This window comes from Mus musculus, chromosome 6, assembly GCF_000001635.26.
Source record: "Mus musculus strain C57BL/6J chromosome 6, GRCm38.p6 C57BL/6J".
Classification (NCBI taxonomy): domain Eukaryota; kingdom Metazoa; phylum Chordata; class Mammalia; order Rodentia; family Muridae; genus Mus; species Mus musculus.
This window is the reverse complement of record NC_000072.6, coordinates 121,170,565-121,181,403: the sequence shown is the minus strand read 5'-3', so window position 1 is coordinate 121,181,403 and position 10,839 is coordinate 121,170,565. Positions and strand designations below refer to the sequence as shown.

Genomic DNA, 10,839 nt, shown 5'->3' with positions numbered 1-10,839 from the left:
GTAGATGGCAGACATTGTCCTAGACCCTGAGGGTCCCACAGAAATGAAGGACAAAGCCTTGGTGAGTTTTGGAAGGAAACAAACAACAAAAATAAGCAAATGCTTATTAATAAACAAGTACACATGCCTATAGATCCAGCTACTCCTGAGGGTGATATGGAAGATTACTTTAAGGCCAGGAATTGGAGACCAGCCTGGAAACACAAGAACATGTGTGTGTGTGTGTGTGTGTGTGTGTGTGTTTACATTATTCATGATAAGGTCTGCTAGAGCAGAACCCCCTGATGCTAGCTTTCACAAGGCTCAAAGGAGTAGCACAAATTGTGACTAGGGTGTGAAATCCTTACCTGTCATTACACACACACACACACACACACACACAAACACACACACACACACACATATTGAAGCCTGCTCCCCCAGCCATTTTGTTCCATGCCTGCCAGTTGTTTCATATTGTTACTGACACAGAAAAATAGCTTGACTCGGAGCAGGTCAATCTGACCATATAGCCTGTTATGTTTTGAGGTTTGTTAATTAATATTAAGAAATCCTAGAACCATAAGCTCCACTTTGGACCAATCAAAATAAAGGTCAGTTAGAACTGTTCTGACTAGCCAGCCAAAATAACTTGAGTCGGAGCTGAGCACCAGGCAGTGATTCCTGCACCTACACATGAGCTCATTGTGGGTTTTGCCTTTATAAACTGGCCGTGGGAAACATTCATGATCACAGTCAGCTCCTGAGTCTGGTCTGTGGCTCTGATCAATTTGTCCTGGTCAATAAACCATTCCCCTCTGACTGAGATTGATATATGCATTGCATGGGGTGACTCATGGACCCCAGCAATACATACATGCACACATATACACACATACACATGCACAAACACACATACATACATTTAAGCAAGTGAAATACATGCAACAGTGTTATTAGATGATAAAGACTAAGGAGAAAGAGAAGGGAGATGGGGAACCATGGAGAGACCAGCACAGTAGGTGTGTTTGCCTTTGTCTTCTAACAGGAAGGACAGGGACAGAACACAGAAAACATGGCCCTTTTGCTCTGCATTGGCCCTTGTTGTTGGGGGTCAGTATTTGGAGCCTCACATTTGGGATCAGTATGTTCTCTGCATCATTGCAAGAAGACCGTCTTCCTCCACAATATACTCTCTGCATCATTGTGAGGAGACCACCTTTCTCCACAGACAACGTTTGTTCTCCTGCAGCAAAGGCTCAAACAAAGCAGAGACCCTTGGAATGTGAGTTGCATAAATTGAGGCTGCAATTGCATAAATTGTCTTGTCATCTCTGCCTGCAGTTGAGCATTAAATGATAAAGATCGTCAGTAATAACATAATTACGGGATTGCAAAACACAACAGCTCATCGGTTTCTCAACCTGAGTTGTTGTTTAAAAAAAAAAAAAAAAAACTGTTTTATGTGGATGGGCTGCACATACACCCATGTTCCACACGCATGCCTGGTGCCTTACAGAGGCTGAAGGAACGGTGTCATATTGGTGTAACCATCTGTAACGGTGAACCCCCTTGTGGACTGGATCCACTAGAAGAGCAGCAAGTGCTATTAACCTCTGAGCCATCTCTCCTGTCCCCCAGACTGAACTTAAAAGTGTGCCCTGAAAAAAATCAGATGGGCAGGGATTGGGAGATGGCTCAGTAGGTGATCCGGTTGACGATCAGTTACAAGTAGGAGGACCTGAGCTTGGATTCTCGCCACCCACATTAAAAAAACAAACAAACAAATGGAAAAACAAGACTCAGCAGGACAAATCTGTAATCCTGGCATTGGAAGTGGAAACAGGAAGATCAGGATTTGTTGTCTGCCCAGGATAGATCTGTGAGCTCTGGTGAGACCAGTGAGAGACTGGATCTCAAAAATTATGTCAAAGAGCAAGAAAGAAAGATACTCAATGTCAGCCTCTGACCTGTGTGTGTGCACGTGGAGAGAGAGGGTGGAGGAGGGAGGGAGGGAGAGAAGGAGGGAGAGGAGGAGGGAGAGGAGGAGGAGGAGGAGGGAGAGGAGGAGGAAGGGAGAGAGAGAGAGGGAGAGGGGGAGGGGGAGAGGGAGAGGGAGAGGGAGAGGGAGAGCAATCAGAACTGAAAGAGAAGCAAAGATAGGTTACATAGACGGTGAGACTGCCACTGCACCCATGTGAAAATTCCTAACAAAGTCTTCGCTATTCCTCATTTGTCCAGCAGATGGCAGAACCACCTTAAATTTTTTTTTTCCTTGCCAGAAACAAATTTCTCTATTTAGCAGTACAGTGACCAGAATGAGGTCAGGCTATTTAAAGCAGGAGTGGGATGTGCTAAAACTCACATAAAAATAATATTGTGTCAATATGTGCTAAAACATCACAGAGGAAGAGGAACCCATTGTTTTGTACACATAGTGAAAACAAGCCTGTGCTTCATTTATTTGTCTCTCTCGATCATCAGCTATACACATGGGGCGTCATCGTGGTCTCTGTGTTCACACCTAGCCTTTGAAAATTATGCCCACAAACTGACTCAAAACACCACTTCTGTGACCCACCGTTCCCCTCTTCTGAGTACACGCAGAGTTTCTCAAGTGAAGACATATCAATCCTAAACAGAAGCCAATCTACTCTATGTATGTGAGAGTGAACATGTATGCCAGACTATATCTGGCCAGCCAGATTTCTCCCTGACTATATCAAGGGCCATTGACACAGAATGTTTGGCAAGTACCTACTTTCTCTGATTGGCTTATCCTTGAAATAAAGCTAGGAGTAGAAATGAGCATGGTTCTCCCAGTCAACAGGGCCTGGCCCCAGTTACTGTCTATAATGGTGGGATTATCTCATTGTGAGAAAATCCAGCAGAGAGAACGAGACACCAGCCTCCCCATCACAACCCAGCTCCTAGTGCCTGCCTGGGACTTGCCATTCTTCCTTCTGGGTGACACCTTCAGGGCACACAGCTCAGGGCACCTCTTCTCAGGCAGATGGAGGTTGGTACCTGCAGAATGGTGCCCTGCTATGGCAGAAGAAAAGGGGGACACTGGTTAAAAATCTCTGTTCTGTTTGTGATAAAGCTGGCTGACATCCACATAGCTACCCAACGTCCCCCTGCCTCAGTGATCTCTGAGGATGCGGATGGTAGCACCTGCCCCACGAAGAGAGAGCATCAAAGAGAGATTGGGATAGCCCACTGAACCTATAACTCTGACATCCTCCAGGCTAATGACTGGTGCCACACATTCAGGCTCAAATAAGGAATGAAATGTTCTTCACCTTCAGATTCTGGAATCTTCTCTGACTGTCTTAGTTAGGGTTTCTATTGCTGCAACAAAACACCATGACCAAAAGCAAGTTGGGGAGCAAAAGGTTTATTCAGCTTGTCCTTGTACATTGCTGTTCATCACCAAAGGAAGTCAGGACAGGAAATCAAACACGGTGGGAACCTGGAGGTAGGAGCTGATGCAGAAGCTATCGAGGGGTGGTCCTTATTGGCTTGCTTCACTTGGCTTGCTCAGCCTGCTTTCTTATAGATCCAGGACCACCCACCCAGAGTTGGCACCGCCCACAACAGGCTGGGTCCTCTCCAGTTGATCACTAATTGAGAAAATGCCTTACAGCTGGAGGCATTTCCTCATCTGAGGCTCTTACCTTTCTGATGACTTGTGTCAAGTTGACCCACAAAACCCTCCAGTCCAGTGACCTTACTTTTAGGGACAAGTTGTCCTTGAACTTGTTATGTGGCAAAGGATGATGACCTCAAACTTCTTCCCACCTGCCTTTGCTGAGGGCTAGGATTACAGGCACGCCACACCCAGTTTCTATAGTCATAGAGATTGAACCGGGTGCTTCACGCACACTAGGCAAGCAGTCTACACCCTGGATGAAACACATCCAACCCTAGACTGTGCAAGGTCAGAAATGCTGACACCTTTGGTCAGCCTGGCCTGTCTTGCTCCCTTCAAATTGGTTCCACATTCCAAGCCAATAAACTGTCTCCACAGCTGCTCTCTCAAAGCTGTTCCAGCCAACCCAAACCATAGGCCCTCAGTACAGGCTATCCGTGCCAAGGCTCCACGGGCAATAGATCCCAGTCTATGTGAACCTTTGGCCTGGTGCGAGCCAAATAGCTAAGTGTGAGCAAGGTGGGGAGAAGGCTTTCCCAAGATTTCGAGGGTGTGTCTCCTGGGCTCCAGACCTTCCAGGTATTTTTATGGTTCTTTGGTAAAGCTGAGGCTCAAGGTTCAGGGCAGAACTCCATGCTCCTGTTTTCTCCTCCCCATTTAAATGCAGAGGCAATTCCACAGTTGGAATGCTGCTGCAGAGTCCATTAACATAATGATGTCTCCGTTTATGTAGCACGAGATTGACTATCTATGGCTAGGTGCCCTTCAGAGTCCTGGAGACATTACTCATCTTTAATCATCCACATTATGACGTGGACCCTGGTATAGTTCTTATTTTGTAGATAAGGAAACTGAGGCCCCAGTCAGTGGCTTCTAGAGCTCAATAAGATGATAACAGAACACTGAAGATTTCAGGGTGAAGACCACAGGTGTCTGTAGATCAGAGAGGGAGATCTCCAATAACAGTTCCGTTAATTTCAAAGTTACAAGTTACTCAGCTAAGCTCCAGTCTCTCTGCAACCAAGGCAAGAGGAAAATCACCCACCCTGGGATTCTCCCACCACACCTCTAAAAGCCATCTTATCAGGGCTGGAGGGCGGGGAGGGGGGAACAAGTTGGGCCTGGACAGGACAGGAGCAAGGGCTTTGGGTGTTATAGTTCGAGGAAGTGCTAAGTACTGAGCGCTTCCTGAATGTGCTCAGGTGTACAGAGAGCCTTCCCAGCCCCCACATCTGTTCTCAGTGGGGGATGGGATCCACACAGACAGGCTGTCTCCCAGCACATACAGACCTGCCTGTGGAAAGTTCTCTGGGGAGAAGACTGCACGGGAGGCTCGACGCTGTCATCTCTTCCATTTTGTATCCTGCGGAGGAGCCTGTTTGCTCCTGGGCATCTGGCTCTAAGTAATACAGGCAATGGCGGCATATTACAGGCTGGCTCACCACACCCTTCACCTAATCCCTCGGGACAAAGGGTGATTATGGGGGCAATGTGAGCGTGTGGGCGAGTTCTGCGTCCTCGGCTCTGACAACCAAGATCCAAAGGGACCACAAAGAATAGAGGTAGAAAAACAGGAATCCCGTGTTACCATAGCAAACAAGGAAATGCATGTGTACACAGGCTCTGCCTGAAACCACCAAGTTATCACAGCCTAGGAAGCAAACAGGAGTGAGGGGGAAGGGCACCCCTGATCCAGGGCTGTCTTAGAAGGGCCCTGTTTCTCTGACTTTTCTGTCATTATGATCTTCTCCAGCTCCTCCTTGATCCCAGTGACAGCATTTTCCTTTCCTGGGGAAGCATTCTGCAGGCCAGATGGTAGCTCCAGGAAAACCTCCATCCCTGCAACCTGAGACCTTACGGCCCCCAAGAAACGCTGTCTTTGATCCTTTCGTCATTTTTGTTGAAATGAAATATACCCAAAGTAAAAATAACTCTATCAATATCCCTCAGGGGCAAAGAGAATAACAACACGAAACCTCACCATTCAAAATGAACCTTTATTATGAAACATAATACGGTGGTAGTGGCAGTGGCAGGGTGTCCCCTGAGAAATCACGCCATGCAATAGGTCTGGTTTAAAGGGGGTTTATTTGGGAGAAGGTAGAGGAGCGAGGGCCTGAAGAAGGAAGGGGTAGAGGCAGGCAGACAAGAGCAGAGCCATAATATATAGTGAAGGAGGGACAGAGATAGACAGAAAGAAGGACAGAAAGAGGGAGAGAAACACTGGTCGGGACGCCGGAACTCGGAACTCGTGGGAACCTCTCTGGTTGGGGGTGGGGGCAGTCTTTCCATTCTCCCACCTGCACTATTCGATAAGTAATGGCAGCCAGGTGATGACGTAAGCCATTGCTAGGTCCCTGGGAGGAGCCTACGGAATTGCCTGTAAGCCAACACCCTTCCATTTAAAGGACACCGGTCTATCTGTGAAATTTTGACAATTATGCTTCACTCCCCTCCCACCACGGGCCCATCGTCTTACAGTGTGTCATGGGAGCCCTTGTTAACACTCTACTGGAAGTTGGCAGCACCTACCACCTAAAACAAGGACTCAAGAAGGCTACGATGATTTACATATTTGTAGTTCTCTGTAGCTAAGAAATAGACATTGTTGGGCCTTGTGATCATGAAACTTGAAGGAAAGTCCCAGAACTCCATTTCTTCTCTTCTGTCGAATGCTAACGACCCCTCCCATCTGTGCAGTACTTTACAAAGAAAGAAGCACTTCCATCTTAATGTACTTGATTGTCACCGAGTAATTGTCAGAACTGCCATGACAGGTTCATAGCCGTGTTTAATGTAGCCTGACTGTGCGCTGGGGTCTGTGCTAGGTCACTACATACCATCTCAGTCTGAGTTGGGAATGTTGCCCAGTTTGTAGCCTTTGCCTAGTAGGCATGGGCATGAAGTCCTGGGCTTGATCTTCTCATCTACAACCCCAGCTCAGGGGAAGCGGGCCCTGGAGGACTGGGAGTTCCAGGTCATCCTGCACTACACAGAGTTTGAGGCCAGCCTGGGCTGCATGAGAATGTAACTTTTTTAAAAGAAAGGAAAAAAACAAAACAAAACACTGAACCATACTGCCTCTAATAACACTTTTGTGCAGCTTCTTGTGAAACACTATACTGCCTACTGTGACCTCAATTTTACAGGAACAGAAAGAGAGACCAGAGAGAGGCTAGATGGTTGACCTGAAGTCTCAGAGCGACCCAGGATTCTAAGCACTCTGATTCTGTCTACTGTGACCCCACCATACCACGCCAGCTTTCAGCCTCTAAAGAGCCAAGAGTCAAAACTCTCAAGTCCCCCGACAGGCTAGTTCTCGCTCAGATCTTCAAAAGTCCCACGGGATGCCATAGCATCTGCATCTTCCGCACCTGATCGGCAGCTGCAAAGAAGGAAGCCGAAGGCGGTGGCTCCCAAAGCTGACCCAAGCCTCCTGGTCGAGGCTTTCCTGCGTTTGTCTTACAGAGCACCCTTGGTCTTTCTTTTCATAGAGGACAGAGAGCTTAAGGATACGAAACTAAAGATGCCGAGAGAAGATAGGATGAGACGCAGGGAAGCCATTTAAATACAGGGTGGGCAGAAGACACAGCAGGAATTACACCGCAGCTTCCTCATGTGTAGGCAGAGATGGTTTGTTGTGAAGGTCATTAGGCAATCAGAATGAATATTTTCCCCTATAGAGATAACAATTTTCCTTTATAAGGAGGAACTCCTTGCTGGAATGAGCTCAAAGGACATCATGGATACTGGTTAATTACCCTACCCAGCGAACAATTTGGAAAGTAAGACAAGGAAGAGGTAATTATTCCCATTTTACAGGTTAGAAGACTGTGCCTTACTCAATACCATTGCTGAAAATAGCAGGTCAGGCTCCTATGAGTGCCCTTCCATCCTCCATGTGGACACAGATTTCCTATTGGTAGACATCCTCTTGAGGAAGGACAGCCCATTTAGTGGCCAAAAAAAACTACAGCTCCCAGCAGACACTGAGAGGAGACAGGGCTGTGCCCCTAGTGCCCATTTCAGATTCCCAAATATGGAGAAGGACTGGGCTTTGGACAAGGAGCAACACGGTCACCCTTAACGGAGGGGGAGGATGAGGTAAGTGTGGAATATTTAACTCTATCACCTCAATGTCAGTCCAGTGTTTGGAATGTGGCAGCCTGAAGTCAGGATGTTGTAAATCCTTTGGAAAGGTCTCCCTCAAAGCGTCAGTTCGGTTACACACTCGTCTCAGGGTAGATGTGTGGTGAGGAAAGACTTGCAGAACATCAGATGTCTGGGTGTGAGCAGCTCAGAAAGTGCTCTTGGTGGCAGGAGGCCACCAGAGGAAGACCTGCTTGCCGCACAGGAAAATCCCAGAGGCTGGGGCTGCTTGGCCCCTGGGCTGATCCAAAGACAAATCCAGGGAAGGAAGGCAGGTGTTGCTCCTTTCCAGCCCTAGAGGCTGCAGACCTGCCTGGTGGGAAAGGCACGAAAGCGCTATTTCTGCCACTCTCTGGCATCAAATGCTAAAGAAAACACTCACCTGGGCTGGAGGCACTGGAGCCTGCCAGCGGGTGGCAACCAGAAACCAGAGCTCTGCCTTTAGGAGGCTTAGCATAGGTTGTAACAAAAGGGTAGATGGAGCAGAGGGAAGGAATGGTGCTGTGGCATGTGGTGTGTGTCTTCCAGACTAAGCACCTACCAGGAATCAGGTACTTGGGACATAGCCGCTTGGGACATAGCGTATATACGGCAAAGGAAAGGGTTCCTGTCCTAGATGTCTTCTGGTAACCCTGATGTCTGTAGTCGAGGGAACATCTAGCAGTAGAGAGCCTGGGGTGAAGGCAAGGAAGAAAAGTCTGATGCTGCTGAAAGAGAGTTTGGAGTCAAACTGCACATGGCTTCAGAATGATAGAATCTTTCCTCTAAGAGCTGTAAGGAAGCTATAGTTGTTTCAGTTACGTTTGGTTTTGTGGCGTCTGACCAAACCCAGGGCCTGCGTGTGCTAGGCAAACACTTTACCATTGAGCTTTGCCACCAGTCTTTAATTTGTTTGAGTGTTTGACACAGCCTCTCATTATCTACATAAGTTAGTCTCACATTTGCAATCCTCCTGCCTCTGCCTCCCCAACCCTATGCTTGCATACCTGTGATCTGAATCTCCCAATGAAGTGGTTGTTCTTTTTTTTTTTTATCTTTTTTTTAAAAGAATTTTTTATTTGTGTCTATGAATACATTGTTGCTATCTTCAGACACACTAGAAGGGGGCATCAGATCTCATTACAGATGGTCGTTGCCACCATGTGGTTGCTGGGAATTGAACTCAGGACCTCTGGAAGAGCAACCAATGCTCTTAACCACTGAGCCATCTCTCCAGCCCAAAGTGGTTGTTCTTAAGTAGTGATTTGATGTCACCAGAGCTGGTTGAATACAGGAGACTTTCAAATAAGCTCAGAGGATGATAGTGGAGTGTCTGAGATGGGCTGGCAAGGAAGGCCTAACTGCAGATCCAATTAGCCCGATGCTGTAGAGAGAGGCATTCCAATGGGAGGAACTTCTGAAGCAAGGGGTGGAGACAAAATGGCCATTCATCTGTCCAGATGTGTGTTTAGGGTGGGGCATAGTGGATATTGGAGCTTGAAAGAGAGAAGATACAAACATTTGAAACCCTTATATCAAAAGACCCTTGACCTCAGGCCAACAATAAGAAGACTTGAAAGCTTAGGGGCATTTTTTTTCATCAATTTAAATGTCTAGTCTCAGAACCTGGTCTCTACCAGATGGTAGATGTTATTCCCAAGAGATTTGCTGCTTTGTTACTGAGTCTCGGAGAGAAATAAGGTATGCATTGCACGGATTCCAGGTATTTTGCATAGAAAAGGCAGCCCCTGTGTATGCTATAATCTACAAGGTGGATGGCACCACTGTGGGGTGGTGTAAAGTATCACTCCTGTCAAAGCACACAGTGTGACTCAAAGCACACAGTGTGACTGACTAGATGGTGCGTCGATCAAGAACACTTACTGCTCCTGCAGAAGACCTGGGTTTAGTTACCGTCACCCATATCAGGTGTCTTACAATCACCTGCAACTCCAGTGCCAAGAGATCCAACCCCTCCTTACCTTCTCAGGCATCTTTATGTGTATTGTGCACACAAGCTCATGCAGGCACACACGCATACAATGACCTGTTTAAAACACATGGTGCTTTCGTAGCCTCTTCTTCACCCTGAGATTAAAGCCCAAATGACCAGGCTGTAGAAGAGGAGTCGGGAATGACAGAGGAGGAGACAAGTGAAAGAGATGGAAAGGTCTTGGTGTCAGATGATGACCCTGAGCCAGAGAAAGGCCACAGTTATCTTGGGCCACGCAGCTCCTGGCTCCCGGCCACAGAGCTCCTGGCCACGCAGCTCCTGGCCATGCAGCTCCTGGCTCATACATGAGCTGAAGTCCACATTAAGCACTTCACCAAGTGCTTTCCTTGGAACTGTCCTTCCTTTTATCTGAATTCGGGGAAACAATGGCACCACTCCAACAGGCCAAAGCCAAGCACATCCAAAGTAAATGACAACCCTCTCCACGCCCTCCCTCTCCCCCTTCCCAGCCCTCAGCACACCGGGAAAGAAGTATGGCCTAGCAGGGAGCAGCAGAGTGAGTGTCTGCATGTGTGGCCTGTTACCCCAGGAGAAGGCAGGGATGGAGAGCTGACATTCACGTTCATGACCAAGCTGGATCCCATGAAAATCCTCAGTAATAGGAAGTAGCAATAGGCCAGAGGCTCCCTCGCAGTGCCATACTGAGGCTTCCCCATCCCTTCCAACATGGAAGACCCAGAAGAGCCCAAAGAGAGCCATGGCGTTTAATAGTGAGTCCCCCCCGATTCCAACACCACCACCTCTCCTACTTCTTGCTCGGTCACTACATTACAATGTGTTGCCCTTTACGCACAGAATACAACTGGCATTCAGCCAAGCCCTACCCCATCCTCCTACAGTGAGCCTCTTCCTGACCTGAAGAACACGGGAAAGAATCCTTGGTGTTCTCATCTTTCTGAGGGTAGGTCTGTGTCACCCGACAGCTGAGTACCTCTGCCCACCCGCCTTCTCTCAGCCTCAGTGTCATGCCCTGCTTCTCAGTCTTGGGCTAGGGCTCGAGGAAGTGACACCAGTTACTCATGAGCGCGGCCAGCTTCGAGAATCATTCCAAGACACAGTCTCTTTC

General features: G+C 47.8%; 1 protein-coding gene across 3 annotated transcripts in view; it reads left to right on the top strand.

Annotated features, from left to right (window-relative positions):
- Window positions 1-7,646: 7,646 nt before the first annotated feature.
- Mical3 (microtubule associated monooxygenase, calponin and LIM domain containing 3) overlaps window positions 7,647-10,839 on the top strand; it is a 242,212-nt gene continuing 239,019 nt past the window's right edge. For all 3 annotated transcript variants that reach the window (XM_030255261.1, XM_030255258.1, XM_006505800.2), the window contains exon 1: window positions 7,647-7,735. The gene's annotated coding sequence lies outside the window, so the exon portion shown is untranslated. The remainder of the gene's footprint in view (window positions 7,736-10,839) is intronic.